This window comes from Rhinolophus hipposideros (assembly GCF_964194185.1).
Source record: "Rhinolophus hipposideros genome assembly, chromosome: 12".
Taxonomy (NCBI): domain Eukaryota; kingdom Metazoa; phylum Chordata; class Mammalia; order Chiroptera; family Rhinolophidae; genus Rhinolophus; species Rhinolophus hipposideros.
In genome coordinates, this window is record NC_138058.1 from 25,465,703 (window position 1) to 25,488,829 (window position 23,127).

At 38.4% G+C, this 23,127-nt stretch overlaps 1 protein-coding gene across 1 annotated transcript in view; it reads left to right on the top strand.

Moving 5' to 3' along the window:
* EXOC6B (exocyst complex component 6B) overlaps nucleotides 1-23,127 on the top strand; it is a 583,153-nt gene that overhangs the window by 422,595 nt on the left and 137,431 nt on the right. The gene's annotated exons all lie outside the window — the stretch shown is intronic.

Here is a 23,127-nt window from a genome sequence, read left to right on the forward strand (position 1 = left end):
AGGGACTCAAGTGACCCTCAAGTGATGTGACCCATTGTACTATAGTTGCCTTCTGCAGACACAGCAAAAAAGATAACTGAGCAAACCAATGCTAAGCAGGTGCACTGATGCAGAGACTGCCTGCCTGGAGAACTTTTGTTTGCCGATAATGAGGGCAGCAGCTTTTAAGAAAAATGAAATATTTCACATCCTGGGTTGTTGGTTTGGCTTGTTGAGTTTTCTCTGTTACCTTAAGTCTTCCCATCCCCTCCTTTGTAGAATGCGGTCAGCCATGAGTGACTGAGTGGTCATTTTTGAAGATGATGAGCAAAGGCCTGGACCAGTCATGCTAACCTGATAGGCAACCCTATTAAAGTAATATGGCGAAAGCCTGTCCCGAGGTATAGCTGAACTTTGCAGGCCCATCAGATAGAAAGAGTCGTTCTGTGGGGCTCTTGCCGGCAGACTGAAATGGTGGGTTGGTAGGCCTTGGTGGTTTGGGTATAGAGGAGCAGGATGGGCGGGGGCCTAAAGAGGGAGAAAGTTAACTGGGCTCTGTCATCTCTTCACTCTGAAGATGGATGGGGTTGGATAGAAAGTGTGAATGAAGTAAGAATCAATGACTGATGCTTCTCTCCTATTAAAACAATCTTTTTTTTGGTCTGTTTTAAAAAGGGGGCTGGCTTTGTTTCTCCTGCCATAATGATGCAGTGCCTCTTGTTTTCAGAGCTGACATAGTTTGCATTCTGAAAACTTTTAGATGCCCAGGGTATTTCTTAAAGCTGTAGGACCCCTTGTATCGGTAGTCTCCTTACCACTGTGACTCGATTCATGCTGGAACAGCTTTTAACCCATAATGGATGGCCTGAGCTACCCCTGAATCCTTGTGGATGGGTGGTGTAATCTGTCATCTGATGACAATTCTGGAAAGCCCTGTTAAGCAGAAAACAGAAAATTGTGTCTCTATAGATCCGCCGAAGTTTGAGGATTCAGGCCGCGTCCCAGAAACGTGTGTCAACTTAATATTTGGGGGCCGAGGTGGGGGTTCTCTTACACATACAGGCTTTCCCAGCATGTTCAGAAATGGAGCTGAGTATCTCTTTCTACACTTAAGCCCTTCTACCTGTGGATTCAGCAACTCAACTGAGACATTCAGGTTTTAACTCCTTTGCTGATGTAAGGCTGAAAGACTGGGATTTTGTTTTAGGGTTTTGTGGAGTGGATCTGTTGGACATTCTCCCCTGTTTCTTCTCAGAAACTTCTGAGCCAATTGGCTTTTCTTGGAAAGCAGAAATTGAATTTCATTGGAAGTACACATCCAAGGAAAAAATGTTTCCTTCTTAGTATTCATGAGAAGGAAGTGTGATCATGCTCTCTAGTTGGTGCTTTTGGTCCCTATGGAAAGTAACTACCATGTTTCTCTGACAATAAGACCAGGTCTTATATTAATTTTTGCTCCAAAAGACGCATTAGGGCTTATGTTCAGGGCATGTCATTCTGAAAAATTATGTTGGGGCTTCTTTTCTGGTTAGGTCTTATTTTCGGGGAAACATGGTAGTGTTCACAGAAAATGTTAACGAAGGGAATAAGTTAGAAAGCACAGCCAAAGTAAGATGACTCTGAGCCGGGATGAATGCTCAAGTACTTGTGAGTTGTCAGCGAGCACTGTTGTTTATGCTTAAATTCCTATTTTCTATTGCATATCTGTTCTCCAGATCCTTTTGTGATGTTTTAGCAGCAGAACCCAGACCTTGAAAATTCTACTAATAATGAAAGAGTATGGCTTTTCCTATTGAATCTATCACCTAATTTCTATTTATGTCTGTCTCTATTAAAGTAGCTTAAATTTTTTAAACTTAGGTCATTTGAAATACTTTCCTAGCTCTCAGGCTGTAGCTCATTATTAATAGGTGTCGGGTAAGTTGAATTATTGTGAGAAAAATTATCGTTCCACACCCCGTGCTGAAAATATGCATCTCTTTGCAGTTCATCTTAGTCATTCTCATAACTTATTTAAAGCGAGCGTCTTTTTAAAAGGAAACTTCTGAACTATAGAGATGTTCAAACTATAAATAAAAAGTCTGGGAGTATGCATGCAAAGGAGGTATCTTGACCTTAAATGAGGCATGATTCAATGTCCTTGAATATGTGTCCTTTGCATGTACTCTTCAGAATCCTCAAATAGAGTTAAGGAATTTTGGTGCTTGGGGCTAATCTTAAAAATCATGTCATATAACCTTTGGCTTGATCCTTGAATCCCTGTACAGCACCCCAGATTGTGCCAACATCCTCGTTGAAGAGATCTCTCTGGTCCAAAGCAGCGAGGTCCACCTTAGCACAAGCTGATTACGACAAAGATATTTCTTAGGTTGGCTAAAATCTCTCACTTAACTTTGACCATTTGACTCTTTATGTTTTTATTAACAAACCCCAATTTGGGGGACAGACTTTTTTTTATCTGATTTATTGCCTTCCTATCTGCTAGTAATTGAGTCTTTTTCAAATGTAGCATTGTGAACCATTCCTCATCTAGTTCTTATATGGTTGATTTTATGGACCAAAATTGGAGACTGTACTCCCTTTGGTCTGTGCTTTTCTTTTAGGCATATTATTAACAACACAGATTTTTATTATTCTTATTTAGTTAGTCTACCTGAATGAAACCTCTTAGGTTCTGATTCAGTTGTTTACCTTATTTACTGATTTAACCATTATGCCCTTTGTAAGTGAAAGCTAACAATAAAAAGGAATGGCAGAAGTTGAAGGAAGGAGTTAAAGTTAAGGCAGGTTATAGACAGCCTATGCAGGAAGAGGATTTGTCCCCAGTTCAGTGAAGCAATGATACTCTTTTACTGTCATGGAGTATATTTGCCTCATTGGTTTGAATACATTCATTCTGATCATGCTTTCATGTTCATTTGCTTTAGAGTGTTTCAGACACTATCAACTGGATGATAATATTAAAAATATTCAAAACATGGAATATATGATGAAATCATTTCTCTGTAGAGTGTAATAGCAGAGTGTCATTTAAAAGCTATAAAATTTTATTAAGAAGCAAATTAGATGTGGATAGCAAAACTGTTCATCTTTTCTCACCTGTCCTGTCTATTTTAATTTTCCTGCTTCTTAAGGAAAAAAGTAAAATGACATTTTGAATATACAAGCTTTTTATTTACATTTGTATAGCACTTCAAAGTTACAGTAAATTTACATACATATCTCATTTGTCAGATTTCTGGGTTTAGAAAACTTGCTGTTGATAATAATGTGAATTAGACAGTACAAATCAAAATCTCCTTCTTTGCCACTTCATACGTTCTATATTTCCAAGTTCATAAAAGTAGAATTGGAGTACAACTTCACAATCACATGTTACATGTCTGTGCATATTTCTATCAAAATCCTAATTTGGGTTAATGCTAAATCTTGAGAAGTACAACTTCAGGGCCCAATTATTAACTGTCTTGAAGTGACACGTACACTCCAACTACTAATACTTGCTGGCCTAAAAGCGTTCACAATTGGGAATTGTATTACAAGGCCAGCAGTAGATTTTCAGTAGTTATTTGATTCTTTAACAGTACTATGGTTTGTATTTTTCTTGTGTTGTTAAACATTCAGTAGATAAGGCTGATGAACACCAACCAGAATTTGAACTTTAGTTGATTTTTGTTTCAGTTTATCAAACTCTGCGCGCCTACTATGAACAGAGCACAACTTAGGTGCTACGAGAATACACAAATGAATATAACACAGTCTCTTCCCTCCAGAAGCAAAGAGGTGATCAGCAAATACTCGATTCTAACATAAGGCACACTGATTAGTATTACATTAGTATGAGGAAACCATAGTGTATATTTCAATTATTTCTGCAGCTTTTGCTATATAACAGCACTCCAAAATGTATTGGCTTAAACCAAGAACCATTTATTTATCTCAAGTTTCTACAGATTGGCAATTTTTCAATAGATTCAAGTGAGCTCTCTCAGGCTTTGAGGTTGGTTTGCTAGATTGGCTGAGGACTGCCTGGTCAGATATGCTTTAGCTAGGCTGACTCTTCTCCACTCCATGTGATCTCTCATCCATGAGCAGCCTAACCCAGGCTTAGTCACATGGTATCTTGGCAGGGTTCCAAGAGAGCAAGAGGAAATCTGCAACACCTTCAGGCCTACACTTGGAACTAGCAAACCTATTCTAATGGCTAGAGCTAGTCACAAGGCTAGCCAAAAGTCAAGGAATGGGGAAATAAATTCAAATTTACACTCTAGTTGGGATATAAGACTTTTATATTAATGATGCAAAATTAACAATTCAAGTCAGGAGCAAAATTATATCTATAAGTACAAAAAGAATCCGTGACATGGAAAGGTCTTTGTAGACCTGAATAGTTATAAAGTATTTCATGGAAAAGGTGGAGAGTTAAACTGAAAGAAAGTTAGGTGTTGATGGGCAGAAGGTATTTCAGGCATGGAAGATAGCTAGTTTTAAGTTTTGCTTAGAGGGAGATCCAAGATGGTGGAGTAGATCGACGTAGTGCTTGCCTCATCCCATGAGCACATTAAAATCACAACTACAATATAGAACAATCAACATGGAGAACCATCTGAAGTCTAGCTGAACAGAAATTTTATAACTAAGGATATAAAGAAGAAGCCACATCAAAACTGGTAGGAGGGGTGGAGATATGGAACACAGTGTCCCCAAACCTCCATGTGGTGGTTGAGAATCAAGAGGAATACCTTGGCCACAGAGGTTCCTCTCAGAGAATCTCCCCATCCTGGAGTACTGGTGCTGGGAAAAGGAGCCCCTACAACATCTAGCTGTGAAAAACTGAGGATTCTGACCGTCCTGGTGGGAGAGAAGGCTGAGGGAAACCCAGACATCCTCTTAAAGGGCCCGCTCAGACTCACTTGCTCCCAAACACTCACCCTGGGCTCTGGTAGAGGGACAGTGACTCTGGGGACATCAGAGACATACAGGGAAAGAATGAGTTGTGTGGCTTCTAAGTGAAAACTGGAGAGACAGTTGCCATTTTCCCTGTGTGGGGTCTTTTTCCCATGCAGCTGGCAGGTGGGTACCATCTTTTCTGTGTCGAAGCCCTCCCCCACACCCATGGCCAAATCTGAATCTGATTGGCTTGGTGAGCTCCATTTGTTCCACCCTGGTGACTCACTGAGACCCTGCCATACCCAACTCCCTACCACAGGAGGCTTTATCAGTAACTGAACTTTAGAGGATCTGGTCCTGGCTTTTTGCGGGGCTACCCCAGACCTGGTACTGGTGGCAGCCATCCTAGGTTTGTAGAGTGTCCTCTCCCATGTGCCTCCAGGACCAACAGAGGCAGCGACCAACTGTAGATTGCTTTGTAGCTCCTGCCAGGTAATCCCTGGCCTGTCACAAGCAGTGGGTGACCTGGGCCTGCACTGGAGCCCCTCCCAAGAGACCCCAGAACCAACATACTTGGAGGTTTGCTGCAGATCACAGCAGAGTACTACCCGATTAGCTCCACAAGTGACACACATAAAGGGTGTCACAACAGGCACCAAAGCCTGCAGGGGCAAATCCCGCTCCATGCGGTAAGCACTCCTGCACTGCAGCCCATAAGCTGTGGATGTGTGGCCAAACCCCACACCGTCAGCCTGAGGGTCAATCCCACCCACTGACATGCCAACCGCAATCAAGGCTCAACTACCAAGAGGAGGGCACACACAACTCACACAAGGGACACTCCTAGAACCCCTGTCTCAGGTGACCAGGGAGACTGCGCCACTAGGTCTCATAGGGCACCTACTATATAAGGGCACATGGCAAGACTGGGAGACGTAGCAGATGTACCTAATACATGGAAATAAACACAGAGAGGTAGCCAAAATGAGGAAACAACCCTCCCAGATGAAAGAACAGGAGAAAACTCCAGAAAAAGACCTAAACGAAATTAAGGCAAGTAATCTACCAGAGGCAGAGTTCAAAACAGTGGTTTGGGGGCAGCCAAATGGCTCAGTTGGTTAGAGCGCAAGCTCTCAAGAACAAGGTTGTTGGTTCAATTCCCTCATGGGATGGTGGGCTGCGCCCCCTGCAAATAAAGATTGAATATGGTGACTGGACTTGGAGCTGAGCTGTGCCCTCCACAACTAGATTGAAGGGACAGTGAATTGGAGCTGATGGGCCCTGGAGAAATGTACTGTTCCCCAATATTCCCCAAGTAAAACAAAAACAAAAACAGTGCTTATAAGGATAGTCAAGGAACTTAGTGAGAACTTGAACAAAGAGATAGCAAGCATAAAAAAAGAACCAGTCAGAAATGAGGAATATAGTATTTGAAATGAAGAATGCACTAGAAGGAATCATGAGCAGACTAGATGAAGCACAATATTGAATCATTGATTTGGAAGACAAGGTAGCAGAAAACACCCAATCAGAAGAGCAAAAAGATATCTATCTATCTATCTATCTATCTATCTATCTATCTATCTATCTATATAGATATAGATTTATATATATTTATATATAGATCTCTCTCTATATATATAGAGAGAGAGACAGAGAGAGAGAGAGAGAGAGAGAGAGAGAGAGAGAGAGAGAAAGAGATGTAGTGTAAGAGACCTCTCGTATAACATCAAGCATCCTAACATCTGCATGACCAGAAGGAGAAAGCAAGGGATTGAGAACCTATTTGAAGAAATAATGATGGAAAACTTCCATAACCTAGTGAAGGAAATACATATACAAGCCCAGAAAGCGCAGAGTTCCAAACAAGATAAACCCAAAGAGGCCAACACCAAGACACATCATAATTAAAATGCCAATGGTTGAAGGCAAAGAGAATTTTGAAAGCAGCAAGAAAAAAGCAGTTAGTTACCTACAAGGGAGCTTCCATAAGTCTGTCAGCTGGTTTCTCAACATAAACTTTGCAAGCCAGAAGGTGTTGGCACAAAATAGTCAAAGTGAAGAAAAGCAAGGACCTACAACCAAGAATACTGTACCCACCTAGGTTATCATTTAGAATTGAAGGACAGATAAAGAGCTTCCCAGACAAGCAAAAGCTAAAGGAGTTCATCACCGCCAAACCAGAATTACAAAGAATCTTAGAGGGACTTCTTTAAGACAAATAAATAAATAAATAAATAAATAAATAAATAAATAAATAAATAAATAAATAATATGAATAAAATGGTAATAACTAAATACCTATCAACGTTTATTTTAAATGTAAATGGATTAAATGCTCCAATCAAAAGATAGGATGGCTGAATGGATAAGAAAACAAGACCCTCACATATGCTGCCTACAGGAGACTCACTGCAGATCAAAAGGCACACAAAGACTAAAAATGAAGGGATGGAAAAAGATATTTCATGAAAATGGACATGAAAGAAAAAGAAAAAAAGCTGGAGTAACAATACTTATGCCAGACAATATAGACTTTAAAACAAAGGCTATAACAAGAGACAAAGAAGGACCCAGTAATCCCACTTCTGCATGTTTATCTGAAGAAATCCAAACGCTACTTCAAGGAGACATGTGGAACCGTATGTTCATTGCAGCATTGTTTACAGTGGCCAAGATGTGGAGGCAGCCTGGGTGTCCGTGGGTGGATGAATGGATAAAGAAGAGGCAGTACATATATACAATGGAATATTGCTCGGCCAGGGAAGGGAATGGGTTCTTAATATCTATGACAGCATGGAGGGACCTGGAGGGTTTTGTGCTGAGTGGAGTATAATATCAGACAGAGAAAGACAGATGCAATGTAATTTCGCTTATATGTGGAATCTAAAGAACACAATAAATAAACGATCAAAACAGAAACAAGCTCATAGATACTGAGAATATTTTGATAGTTGCCAGATTGAGGGGGGCATTGAGTGAAAAAAGGTGAAGGGATTAAAAAGTACAAATTTGTTGATACAAAGTAGTCATAGGGATATAGGTTATAGCAGAAGGAATATAATCAATAATATTGTAATATAATATTGTAATAACACATAGTTATTATGTGTTATAACACATAGTTACTATGCGTGGTGTCAGATGAGTACTAAATTTATCTGGGTGATTGATAGGAGAGGAGTTGGGAGACAGGTGAAAAAGGTAAAGGGATTAAGAAGTACAAGTTGGTAGTTACAAAATAGTCACAGGGATGTAAAGTACAGTATAGGGAATATAGTCAATAATATGGTCATAACTATGTATAGTGTCAGGTGGGTACTAGACTAGTCAGGGGGATCACTTCTTAAATTATATAAATGCCTAACTATTATGCTGTACACCTGAAATTAATATAAAATAATACTGAATGTCAACTGTAATTGAAAAATTTAAAAGGGAGAGGGAGGTTAAGGGGAATAAAAGGTCCACATTTCCAGGTATAAAACCGATAAGTCATGAGGATGTAATGTACAGCATAGGGAACAGAGTCAATAATATTGTGATAGCACAGTACGGTGTCAGATGGTTGCTGGACTTATCATGGTGATCACTTCGTTAGGTATGTAAATGTTGAATAACTGTAGTGTACCCCTGAAACTCATATAATGTTGTATGTTACTTATATTTTTTAATAAAAATGTTTTAAAAAAAGTTTTGTTTAAAAGTAAGTGTGTGTGTGTGTGTGTGTGTATTGATAGAATTAGGATCTAGACTGTCTTTCCTTTTTTAAGTATCAGGCTAATTTTTTAAAACCTCCATTTCTTAATTTTCTTCTTGATTCCTTAATTTTACTGTTCAGTTACCTCACAGTCATTTTTTTTTTATGTCCTACACTTTTCATCAAATGCTGCTCTTTGTGGGCTACCCTGAAACATGTCACATTTCTGTTATTGACATTCATTGTGAGGGACTCTCAACTTCCCCAGATAATTATTGATATTATTTATTTAATTTATGGCTATTCACCTTACGTGTTTGACCAACAGGAAAAGATTGGAGTGTGTTCTTTTCTTTAGTAACGTCCCATTATTTTCTGTTCCTTGGCCACAGCTGTGATTCACTTCCGATATTCTTAAGTTTCTATAAAGCTGAATGAACCAGGTTGTGACATTGCATCAGATCTCTTGAATGGAGCTTGTTGGCAACGACTCTTATGTAGCAAAGCCATCCCAAGATATCTACAGCTTTTTTTTAGATTGAGCTGGTTACATTCCCTCTAGGCCAGTTATTCCCCAATTTCTAAACCTTCAGTCTAAAGTAAACACAGTGCATTTCCATTGCAGAAACTTAACCTGCCTTAAAAACAACTTTAGGGCCTAAGAGAAATAATTGTATGTTTTTTTGGAGATATTCAACAAATTGTGATGTAAAATCAATACCTTTGGTTAGTCAACATCAGGTAGGGAAACCTGAGAATAACTCAAGGGAAAATAAAAAAAGAACTAACTATATAGAACCACCCCTCCTATTTCCCATTATATCTTGATCCTATTCAATACAATTTTGGTTTTTGAAACAAATTGCCTGCCCTTCTCTTTTGCTCTGTCCTAAGTTTATTGAGAGGAAATTCCCTCTTTGCTTGACTGCTGTTGGCTCTTGTGGAAAAATCTTAACTTTGCTTAATAATCACTTATAATTTAGCCTCAGTGGAACACCCATTTATATCAAAAACTGATTTTGTCTGATACACCATATACCGAAATGACATGTAGTCAATAGAATTTCTTTTTTCATGTTTCATCCTGAGCAATCTAAACAACCCCTAACTAGGAGGCCGAGATCGGAGTAGGGCAGGCCCACATCTTAAAAGGCGTCAGGTGTCAGTCTTTCTCACAACCGCTAAGCTGTATTTCGCAGGAAGAAAGCCATCTTCTACCTATACTTCCTAATACTGGTCCTTAATCTGCTGGAATGTAACTTGCCTGTTTGTGTGCGTGTGTGGTTTTTCGTGTGTTTTTTTGGGGGGCTGGGGGTGGGGGTGGGCTTCGTGCGGCCTGTAGTTTTCCCCAGTAGTTACTGAACAGTTATCAATTGAGACATGGAGAAGACAAGTTGTGGGGGAAGGTAATATGGAAAAGTTTTTATGAAACGATATTCTTGGTGGAGGAAGGTAGAGTGGTATGCAAACCGTCTAGTAGTGAAGTGTATGGATCAGTAATGCTATCAGTAAAAAATACTCTCCAAGTGCTCCACTGGAATATTTTGTTGACCTTCAGATTGTGTATGACCTTGAATAACAGCCTGTAAAACTGGGAGTCATCTGCACCAGAATCAGACATCAAATAATTGGATAACTCATGAAATTGGATGATGTCATTCCTCTGACTGATACGGATGTGGAGTTGGAGGGAATGGTTTCAGGCACAAAGCACATTATCTTGGAAAAGATTATCTACACCACCATGGCAGCATATCTGTGTGGGTAGATGTCATTTCAGAAATGAAATCCAGTCATGATGTCCCAACGGCAATTGGTGATTAGAAGAGAACGCAGTAATTAATATATCAGACCACCTGCACACATCTCTTTGCTGATGCGGAGCCACCAAAAGTTCCTGCAGACCACAGTCCATGTCTTGACATAGGCACAGCAAGCATCTGAATATAGATATAGACATCTGATCAGAAAATATTCACTCATTTGTTCATTCATTTATTCATTCATTCATTCATTCATTCAACACTCTCCCTAGCACTGTTATAATGGGTTTAGTGGTATAATGGTCATACTGCAGTAAATAAAACATGTTCCCTGCCCTCGAGAAGCTTATGAAGTCTGATAATTAAATTCGTGAACTTGTTTCAACAATGTTGCTAGCCTTTTTTGATGTCAGAGGGTCTATTCATTATGAATTTGTACCAACTGGACAGTTAACCAAGTTTACTATTTGGAAGTGTGCGAAAAAGTTAGGCGAACTGAACTTTTTGCCAACAAATCATGGCTCTTGCATCACGACAATGCACCAGCTCACATGACATTGTCTGTGAGGGAGTTTCTAGCCAGTAAACAAATAACTGTATTGGAACACCCTCCCTACTCACTGATCTGGCCCCCAATGACTTCTTTCTTTACCCAAAGCTAAAGGAAATATTGAAAGGAAGATATTTTGATGACATCAGGGCATCAAGTATAATACGACGACAGCTCTGATGGCCGTTCCAGAAAAAGAATTCTAAAATTGCTTTGAAGGGTGGACTAGGTGCTGGCGTCAGTGCATAGCTTCCCAAGGGAAGTACTTAGAAGGTGACCATAGTGATATTGAGCAATGAGGTAGGTAGCACTTTTTGTGAATTTGATTGTCCGACCGTGTACATTTTTGTGAAGTTTGCCCATGCTTGTGAAAAAAAACCAAACAGGCCTTTTGATCATTCTACTCTTCTGAAAATCCCTCTTCAGGTGGCCCTGGTGCTTTGAGGGAATGCCCCTTTGTCTAGATTTTGATTTTTTGGATTGATGCTATTGTATTGGCCAGTTTTTAGGGACAGATGCAGAGTTTTCTGGAAAGATCCCCAGGACAAGGACAAGCGTGCTGTACACTGAAACACAGCCTTTCATGAAAGAACAACTTTCAGCAATGGTTTGGCAGCCTGCTAAACCATAGCAGGTCTAGTTCTGCTAAAATGATATGGTCAATTTGAAATACTTCAAAAAGTCCTTTGGTTTTTGAAAGCAGTGTTTTCTGGTTGTATTGAAAAAATTGTTTTGCTCAGGTTGTTTTGACAGACACCCATAACCTTCAGAGTGATACCTCTAACCTCAAAGGAAGCTCCAACAGCAAATAATTCCTATTCCCAAGCAGGAGCTAACACCTTTGGGTCTAGTTCTGCTAAAACTATAAATAGGAACATTTTTGAGAATAGACTCTGCTGAGCTAGACCTTTGACCTCATATAAGCAAACACTGGGATGGGCCCAGGTGCAGGGCCCAGGTGCAGGTCTTCAGCTACTGAGACGGCTGCAGCTTCTGCAAACCAGATACATCTCCTTACCTTGCTTGGGACATTAGTATCCAGAGCCACCATGGACATTTTATAGAAGGAATTTTGCCAGTAATAAGTAACTGGGATTTACTGAATGTCCTTGGCTGATTGGAGGACAGTCTGTTCTAGGACTGCTGAGACTTTGTCTCACCTCATACCAGCCTCTTAACCAGGAAGGAGGTAAGCTCAAAAATTCTGCTCAGGGCTTTTTTAAAATTTAACACAGAATCTATTTTTTTCCACACCAGGATCCCCTGAAATAATATCCAAGCAGAGTACAACTCTTTGGTATAGAAGCCAAGTAAGGTGTCATTTAAATGTTAGGAAAAGATCCAAATATTTAATGAGCCAAATGGCATCACTGTAGGTTAGGAAGGCCATTTTTTATTCATTATCTCCTCACTATGGAAATCATTTTGGCAACTCAAAGGTCTAATTTCAAGTGTCATGGAGTTGTTTCAGGAGGTTGGGGATGAGAAGACAGTGAACAAGTATTAGTAATAGATGCCAACCACCCTGAAACTGTGGTCATCTTACCAGAGGCAGACTTCTCAATGATGTTTTTAAAATGGAGAACAGTTGGGTTCCTTGAAGGGAAGGTGGAAGGTCTGATGAACGCCACTGTGTGTTTTCTTGGGGCGTCACTCTTCCTCAGAGAGGAAGCACGCCCCTTAGTAGGAATATAGGCGACAGACACTTGGTTCCTTACACAGTTCTGCTTGTTTGACAGAGAGGTAGCTTCCGAGGCACTTTAGCGTCTTCCCCTTTAAACAGTTGTGTGTCTCAAAATGCTGGCTCAGGACTGTCAGGCACTGTGGGCTGTGGATGAAGGACCCTTCAGTTAGGAGCAGTTGTGGACATTTTGGGGGTAGCAAGAGACAAAACACCAAGCTTTTGATGTTCTCCCATGAAGAGTACACTGGGTTTGGCCTTTGACTCATGGGCCTCGCAGGCTAACATCAGCCCTTGTTACTGTCAGCCCATTTGGCACAGTCTTAGGTTAGAAGGAAGCGTAACCTAAAGCTTGGTTAACAGAGTTGTCTAGCACTTCCTTCTCTAACAGGGGCCAGAAGTCTGCCACTTAGAGTTTCCACCAGAGAATAGAACAGACTGTCCAGTAGACGCTAAAAGGACTTTTCCGGAAGTGTGAGTCTAGTCTGTAACAACCCTCCTACTAGCTGTATCTTTGATTGTGGTGCCAGCATCACTTTAGATAGTCTCATAGTGACGTGTCAGTTCAAAAGCTCTTGTGTGAAGAGCTAATAAGCGTAGCATAGTAAGCCACCTATCAGTTTCTACTTGAGCTCATAGACCTAGGGAATCTGTGAGGCTCGCTGCTGGGCTAGCCTGAGGCACTGGACCACTCGCAGCTTCTCCTAAAGAGCCAAGCTTCAGGAGGTTTCTCCCTTACCTCCAACACGCAGCGTGAATATGCCTACCCACAAGCCTGGAACCTGAATTTCTGAGACAGTCACGTCTTTAGGAAAATGAACAGGAAAGTCATCACCAGGGAGTTTTCCTGAGAGTAGCAGTGATGTTAGAGATCGTTTTGGTAATGCTGGCTGAATTAAAGCCTAATAGGTTATGAACACAAATCTCATATCTGTTAACTATCTAGTGTTCTACTAGAGGACACTCACAGGCCAAGGAAAGGGCAGCAAAGTCAGGCCTGGGAGCTAATTTCTCACTGGTGCATCCTCCTGATAGCCGCTGGAGGGCAGCAGAGAGTGACAACAAAGGACTAGATTTAGGGAATTGGGGCATATTTCAGTTTGCCAAGATAGAAGCCCCCTTAGCTGCAAGGGAATTAGCTACCTGGGAGCCACAGTTGCAAGCATAGTCCCCTGAGGAACAAGGACCAAAAGGAGCATCCAGAACCCTCATCTGAAGGTTAAAACCCTCCATCTAGGCAAGTCCAGGAACCAGGAATGGGTAAAGAATTGAAGTAGCACTGAATGTGAAAAGGGAAGTAGACAGCATAAGGACAGGGAGGGAACGAAAAGGGCATTCTGAAGTGTCCAGTCCCAAGGGTTGCAGCAAAGACGGAACAGGAACCAAACGAGAGAAAAAGCTACAATCAGAGGCAAGCCAGAGGGAGTAAGTTGAGGAGCAAAGGTACAATCAGGAAAGACTGATTCTCTGCGGCACCCATACCCAAACCCAGGAAGGAGCTTTTTGTAGGGTGCATATCAGCAAGCAGGGAATTGCAAAGGGACGAATTTCAGACACAACCACACAGCCATATCTAGGGTATTCTTGTCCCTAAAGTGCCTTCTCCTTGGTTAGCCAGGATCATTTCTTCCTTGGTCTTTCTTGATTTCAAGAGCAAAATAACTTGTTGAGAATGTGGAGAGAGATGATGCGACTAAGGGATTCTTATACATGAAATGAAATTGAACTTGGGCATGAAGTCCTTCTGGATAGCATCCGTGTGAAAGGACATCTCACTTCCTAGAATAGCTTCTGATGTTCTCTTTTTGTATTTTATACTGTAACATTTGCTAAGAATATCCAGTGGAAAAGAAAAACTGGCTCTGGTGACTAGTTATATAAGCAAGATCTCAGTCAATCCAAGGACTTAGGATCTGTTCCCACTAGGTTTGCAGAGAACTGTTTGAAGTTTTTTCTAAATGCTGAGCTCTTAGCAGTTTTCCAAACCCCTTCAATCTGGAGATATAAAACTCTTTCTTGACCTATTAAACTTCTAGTATGTTCTTTGTTTTTCTCAACACTATAACCATCAGGAAAATGGGACTCCTGTACCTGCAAATTCCAGGAGTCCTGTATTGGGTGTTAGAACAGCATGGTGGTTAAGAAGTTCAGAATTGGGTAGACCTGAGTTACTACCTGTGACATTTTCCAAATTATTGACCTCTCTAAGATTACTTTCCTACTATCTTTGATCATATGCTTACCAAATATTAAGTAACATAATTACATTATCTTATTTAATGCTTACTTAGCATTATCCACTATATAAGTTACTATAAAATTTTCATTTTTATATCTTAGGATCTTTTTCGAACAGGTTAGTTCATAAATATAAACAGATGCATGACTGAATTATGATATACCCATATAAAGAAATATCTCTCCTCAATAAAAAGGAATAAACTGTTGATATGCCCAACTCTAGAATTTCTGTAAAATTCTAGAAAATGCAAACTAGTCAATACTGACAGAGAGATCAGTGGTTACGTGCGGCAGTGGGACATGACTACAAAAAAGCACAAAGGAGTTTCTCGAAATGATAGAAATGTTCTTGGTGGTGGTTATGGTTAGATATTTGTCAAATATCTGTATTTGACAAAACTCATGAAATTCTACATGTAAAATAAGTTCATTTTATTGTACATAAAATTATATAGGAACAAAAATTATTTCAAAAGAAGTAGTCTAAAAAATGCATATAAAATTTTATATATATATATAATTCTAGAATGTCATATAAAATTCTAGAATTTGTATTCTTTTTATACCCTTTATATCTGGTTTCTTTCATTCAATATAATGTTTTAATATTCATCTATGTAGTTGAGTGTATCAGTAGTTCATTCCTTTTTATTAATGAGTGATATTTCTTTCTATGGATATATCATAATTTATTTAGTCATTCACCTGCTATGTTTATGAACATTTTTGTTATTTCCAGTTTTGCACTATTATGAATAAGACTGCCATTAACATTCGTATACAAGTGCTTGTGTGGACATATGTTTTTATTTCTCTAGGAGTGGAATGGTTGGATCTATGGTAAATGTATATTGAATTTTATTTTTTTAAATGTTAAACTATTTTCGAAAGTGGTTCTATTCTCATACCCACCCGAAGTGAATGAGAGTTCCATTTGTTCCATATCCTCTTCAACACTTGATACGACAGTTTTGTATTTGTTAGTTTATTGAGGCATAATTTACGTATAATAAAATTCATCCTTCTTAGATACACAGCTCTGTAAATTTTTATAAAGTTACTCAGTTCTTTAACTGCCACTAAAATCAAGATACAGAATATTTCTATTACTCAAAAATTTCTTTATTCCTCCTTGCATTGAGTTGTCTCTTCCCACTCCCAGCTCCTGGCAATGACTGCTCTGATCGATGATGCTACAGTTTTGTCATGTAAATGGAACCATACTTTTAATTTTAGGTTCTTTTACTTAGCAAGATACCTTTGAGACTCATCCATAGTGTTGCATATATTAGTAGTCTGTTCATTGTTATTGCAGAATGGTATTCATTTATAGGAATGAATATTTCCAGTTGATGAATATTTGAATTGCTCCCAGTTTGGGGATATCAAGAATAAAGCCACAATAAACATTTGTGTAAAGGTTTTTATGTGGACATGTGTTTTCATTTCTCTAGAATACATACTTAGGAGTGGGATTACTGAATCATATATTAAGTGTACATTTAACTGTATAAGAAACTATCAAAGTGGTTTTCCAAAGTGGCTTTACCATTTTGCATTTCCACCACCAAGATATGAAAGTTGCATTTGCTCTGCACCCTTGTTAATATTTGATATTGTCAATTTTTAAAAATTTGCACCATTTTACTAAGGATGTAGTAGTATCTTCTGGTGGTTTTAATTTGCATTCCTGTAGTGACTCTTGTTGCTGAACATTATTTTGTGTGCTTTTTTGGCATCCATATGTCTTCTTTTGTGAAGTGTTTGTTCAAACCTTCTGTCCAGTTTTTACAATAATTCTTATTATTGAGTTGTAATAGATTTTTATTTATTCTAGTTAACAGTCCATTATGAGATAGGTGGCCAGCAATTTTCTTTTCTTAGTTTGTGGCTTTTAATTCTCTTAATGGTCTCTTTCAAAAAGCTTGAGAGTTTTTATTTCAATAACATATATTTCATGACATCATTTTTTTTTTCTTTTATAGCTCATGCTCTCTTAAGAAGTTCTTGCCTAACTCAAAGTCGAAAAGATTATTTCCTATGTTTTCTTATAGAAGTTTTATAGTGTTAGGTTTTACATTTAGGTTTCTGGTGACACGTTTTGAGTTACTTTTTCAATATGATGTAAGATATGATCAAGGTTCATATTTTTATATAGAATGTACAGTTGTTTCAGCACCATCTGTTAAAAAGACTATGCTTTCTCCGTTGATTTGCTTTGACACCTTTATCAAAAATCAGTTGACCTACATGTATACTTCTATTTCTGGACTCTACATTCTGTTCCATTGGTCTGTGTGTCTATCCTTTTTCTATGTCTTGATCTTACTTTTATATTAAGTATTGAAATCAGATAGTATGCTGTGAGTCCTCTGTTTTTTGTTTGTTTGTTTTCAAAATTGTTTTATTTATTCTAGGTCCTTTACATATATATTTTTGAATCAGCTTGTCAATTCCTACAAAAATAGTTTGCTGGAATTTTGACTAAGATTTTGGCAAATTCGTAGGTCCATCTGAGCAAAATTGACATTCTGACAATATTGAGTCTTCTAATTCACGTACACAGTCTGTCTCTCCATTTATTTATGTCTTTCGTTTGTCTCATCAGTGTTTTGTAGTTTTTAGCAACTTGCACATATTTTGTTAGGTGCATTTCAAAGTAATTCATGTTCATTGTAAATGGCATTGTTCTTTTAATGTCAATTTTTACTTGTTCATTGCTAGTGTATAGAAACACAATTGGGTTTTGTATGTTGACCTTGAATCTCAAACTTTCTAAACTCACTTATTAGATCTAGTAGTATTTTATACAGTCTTCGGGATTATCTAGATGCACAATTATGGCAGCTACGAATAAAGACAGTTTTACTTCTTGCTTTCCAATCTAGATGCCTTTTGTTTCTTGCCTTGTTCCACCAGGATCTCTAGTACAAAGTTAAATGGAAGTGCTGAGAGCAAATGTCCTTGCCTTGTTTCTGTTCTTGTTGGGATACTATTCAATTTTTCACCATTAAATATCATGATAGGTGTAAGTTTGTTATTTCCTTCATCATTGAGGAATTTTCTCTTAATTCCTAATTTACTTAGAGTTCCTATATGAATGGTGCCTCAGTTTTATATCTTGTCATTTAATTAGCTGTTATTTTTGAAACTATAAGTTATTTCTAATATTTTATTTTCATATTTAAATTATAATATGTGTATTCATATTTAAAGTCTTTTTAAAATCTGAATTTCTTCTCAAGGTAATTTCTTTATACAAGAATTATAAAACCATTTTTGTGGTTTCTAAATGTATCGGTAGTTCTTATGTCAAAGGGTCATACCAACTTAAAGCACACCTAGCAGTATATTCATGCTCTTCATGCTTCTTCACAGCACCCTCAACAAACATTGAGTCTATACATTATAAATTTTAAGATTTTGGTTGACTTGACAGACATAAGAGGGTACCCTTATTTTTTTGTTCCACATTTTTTACTACATGTGAACAATTGAGTGGCCCATGAACCTCAGTAAAGATGTGAATTTACCAATGTCCAATTTTCAATTCTCACTGCCTTGTCCTGTCATAGGTTTTTTGCAATCTGATTTGATGTATCTCTCATTAAACTTTAGCTTATTAAAATCTAATAAGGAAGGCAAGACTAATACTTCTAAAAAAGTAACTGCTAATAAAAAGCAGCATATGATTAAAGCCAAATTAAGTAGCACACATAGCTTTGTAAGAGTTTGAGGGGCAGAGATGGTGCTGTGCCATTTGAAGTGATGATTCTTGCCTTTTTGTTTAATTGGTCAATAAGAGCTAATTTTGTGTCTTAGTTTTATTTTGGTTATTTAGTATTATAAAAGCATCTGTGACCAAAACATTTGAGAGTCATTATGCACGGTGTCTCTGAAAATTGTGGTCCTTTGGGGAAATGTAATTTCATGCTAGTAATTAAAAAATGTTCAAACCATTGCTTGGCTCCATTGTTACTACAGAAAAGAGTAAATTGGCTAGCAAAGTTAAGGTATAGCTTCTCTATTTTCTAGACTGTACTTAAAAATACGTTCTAAAGACTTACCTGAAGATTGAAATGTTCATCTAAGTCACACATTGATCAGAGAGAGGCCTCCCAAATTCTTCCCAGAGCTCTGATACTTTGAGCCTGATGTTATGGTCTACTTAAAAGTGATTACTGGTATTGTCTCTAGTATTCAGTGACTTGGAACCACAAGAGACTTGGGAGACAATGAGAAAGAGGTTCCCTGAAGCTACTGATACACCAAGGCTATATTAAGAGGAATTATCTTAGACAATAGTAAATTGGCAAAGTGAATGTATGTTATGAGGTAAGAGGAGAAATAAGTATTATTTTAGAGTGTATACCACCTATCATTTGTCAATACAGCTTTTATGTATGGGGGAAGGGTGTTTACATATGCTTCTCCGTTCTAAATCCAAATGTGGTTAGAGATCCACGTGATGCTCTTAATTTTTCCTTATAACCTCTGATGGAAATCATTAAAAGGGAAAAGGTGGTTTTCCATGTGTTTTCTCTGAGATACCAACTTTCTCCATCTATCTCTCTGTGCAGACATCTTTTCTTTCACTGCCTGCTTGATGATATGATAGTGAAAGGAGACTGTTAATTTCATTTGGTGGGAGGTAATGGAAGGTATTGGAGATGGGGAAGGAGAATGGAAGTGGGTATGTTCGTGGTTCTTTCTGCTAAGTATGAAGCTCTATTCTTCTTCTGTTGAACTGTTTTATGCTGCTGCCATTTGAGGATCTTATATTTCTTTTCTTCCATTCTGCTACTTTTTAAAAAACACAATTATACTATTTTTTTAAAAAAAACACACACTTATAATCACATATTTGCCTGTTTGCAAAGCCTTAGAGCTCTCTGTTGCCCAGAGAACAAAGGACAAACTCCTAGCAAAGCAAGTCTAGTCCTAGCCTGTCTTTCTAGTCTCCTTTTTCTGTCACTCTTCCCCCCTGTAACCTCTACCCAGGAACACTCTTCACATCTCAAAGAGTGGTCCCATCTTCTGATCCCAAAACTGGGTAAGCTTCAGGCACCCGCTGCCAATCATAGAGTGCCCTTTCCATAGAGTGACAAACTCCTCCCCTTTTCCTTCACAGCTTGGCTCAAATGTCATCTCCTTTATTAATCCTTCCCAACCTCCTCAGGCAGATTTAATTGTTCCCCATTTGGGTCTCTGACATTTTGTTGTCCCTTCATTACTAATTCTCTTGTAATTACTTGTTTAATCATCTGTCTTCTCCATTAGATTCTGAGTTCACTAAGGGCAAGAACCCTGTTTTATTTGTCCTCGAATTCCTCCTACCCCAATGAGTAACATAGTTTCTGTTAAATCTTATGCTTTCATAATTGTTTGCAGAATGCTTTGACTTAATACTGTTTTGAGGCATTTCAGAAATAAGTGGAATTAGATTGAATTTCTGAATAATATTTGTACTCATACTCCCTTAAATAAATCATATTCCTCATTTTTCTTCCACTCCATGTTCTTCATTTTCATTTTCTTCTTGTTAAATGAAGTGCAGAGGTCAGAGCCCTGGGGAAGGCAGTGCCAAAAATGGGGAAAGGGAACCTAGCTAGTAGTCCCTGGGACCTAGCATATGAGGACTTGTTCTTCTTGAGGGATGGTACCTAGGAAGAGCGCCGTGCAACCAGATGGTTCATACTGGAAAAGAAAATAGCTCCTCACCTGATAAAGTACTCTTACTGCTTCAACAGGAGATGACTTCTCAGATGAAACACTTGGTGATAGTCTTCCAACCTAGGTGAGCATCTGGATTCACGTGTCAGGCAATGCTTTTCTATTTCTGTCCCCAAATGGGGGGCATTTTTCTTAATGCAAATGCACCCTTGGAGTTCATCCAGAATTTCATCCTTGTTATATCCCTCTTTGATGTATGGAGCCAACTAACTGAACTCCAAAATTAGGCCAGAATATCAATCCAAACTCTGAAACCAATTCAAGATATTGAAATCTTTCTAAGAATGACTTCGAACATAATTTACAAATAATTCCTGCTGAGGCAATGAGGAATTTTTAATGAAAGTGATTAATGTATTGAAAATGTAACATGGCCTTATTCTCTATGCCAGAAGTATACCTATCTTCATCACATATGACAATAATGTGTTCTATTATAGTTTTCGATATTCTAAAACTAAGTTTCTGATTTCCCCATTTTCCCCATAAAAATCTGTTCCTTTTACAGTCATACTCATCTCAGTTAATGGCAATCCTGATCTACCTTCTAGGAATAGAAACCTTGCCGTCATCCTTGACTCCTTTCTCTCACATCCCACATCCAGTCTGTCAGTAAGTCCTGTTTTCTCTCCCTTCAAAATATATTCAGAAACCAGCCACTTATAACTATAACTATCATTTTGCTTCTCCTGATTCAAGCAATAATTATTTCTCACTGTATTCTTGCAGTAGCTTCTTAAGTGTCTTCATGATGGTGACTTTGGCCCTCTGCGGTCCATTCTCAACCTGGAAGCCAGTGTGAAACACTCCTATGTCTATAACCTTACAATGGCTTCCCATTTTACTCTAAGTAAAAGCCCAAGTCCTTTTAATGACTTATAGAATCTTCACGCACACATATACCCCTTAACTTTCTGACCTCATCTCCTACTGCTTTTCTCCTCATCCTGTTCTCACTGAGAAACTTCTTGTTGTTTCTCAGACATGCCAGGTATACTTTCATCTCAAGACCTTTGCACTTGACATTGACTCTTCCTAGAAGGCTCTTTTCCAGATATACCTCTATTGCTTGCTCTTTTATTTTCCTCAGGTCTTTATTCAAGTCATTTATAGTCCACCTTCTCATTGAGGCCTTCCCTATTTGACTGTAAATTTCCTCTCTCACTATGGCTACCACACCACCACCAAACCAAAACTAAAGTGAAACTCTCCATCCTCTTTTCTGCTTTATTTTTTTGAAGAATTTATCATCTTCTAGTATATTATATATTTTACATGTCTTAATTGTTTCCCCCCACTAGAAAATGATCTATAAGAGAAGAAGGTAGAGATTTTGCCCATGTTATGAACAACTTTATTCTTAATGCCTAGAATAATTCCTAGCACAAGGTAGGCCTTCAGTAAGTATTTGTTGAAGGAAAAAGTGTAATCTCTGCGTGTTTGCCTTAGTTTTAAGTATAGAGAGATTAATAGCCTTTTAAACATGATTTTTTTTCTACAAAGCAATCTGATCCACTATTAAAAGTAGGGATTTCACAAAGTTTTTGATTAGTGGTTTTAAAGTGTGCTGTACATATTGGATATAAACTCTGTACCTTTCAATGTCATAGAGAAAGGATATTTCCTAAAAATGTTCTTGGTTGTGGATGTCTTTGCTTCACAATATAAATTGATAGGTACCTGCTGATAAATGTTCCTCCCTAATAACATATCACCCGGGATGATGATGATGATGATGATAATGACATTAAGTGTGGAGAGAAAAAACTGAGCCAGGTGCCAAAGTCTTTGATCACAAGTTGGCAGTGAGACTTAAGGCAACCCAGCTTATCAGGACATGCAGAAGTCCTTCGAAAATGGTCAAAGTAATTGGGGAGTCATGTTTTTGTAAATGGAAAATGGACTTCTGATTGGAAATGTGTGTTGCTACTTTTATAGAGGACTTTTAATGTGTAGGGACAGACTAACCTCTTTTCCAGCAGAGTACAGTAGAGTATGATGAGATATGGAGAGTTTGGGAAATCATACCATACCAGGTAAATGTGACAACCAGGGATAATGAGTGTCAATATACCAAAGAAGGAGAGGCAGGACAAGTTTGCCCTGCAACTGTGATAGTCCAAGTACAGTATTTTGGATAATATATATATATTCCCCATATATGTGGAAAATTAAAAAATATATATATGGAAACTGTGAAACCTAAAGTTAAAATCTACAAATTCATCATCCTGAGGAGTGGCAGAAAAATCTGAAATAAGATATCCAGGACTAATTAGGCACCTTCTATTGATTTCTTTTCTTCATCCCCTTTCTTGATATGGTTGTCAGCGTTCTGGAGGACTTTAGGCCCACAGAAACCCGAGAATGGAGGATGATCTATGGATGCTTTAGCCGGCTAAAAGCCTCCACTGCTTTTGCAGAGGGAAACTGGCAACAGCTCACTCTCCTTAAGTAGCAAATTGCCTGGACAGGGATCATAGGATTTAATTGCTATGTCTGTGACTGGCTAAGGCTAATTGCATAGATTCTAGGGTTGGGTGGCCTAGATAGGCTAACTGACTCCTTGAAATGTGGATTTTTTTTTTTT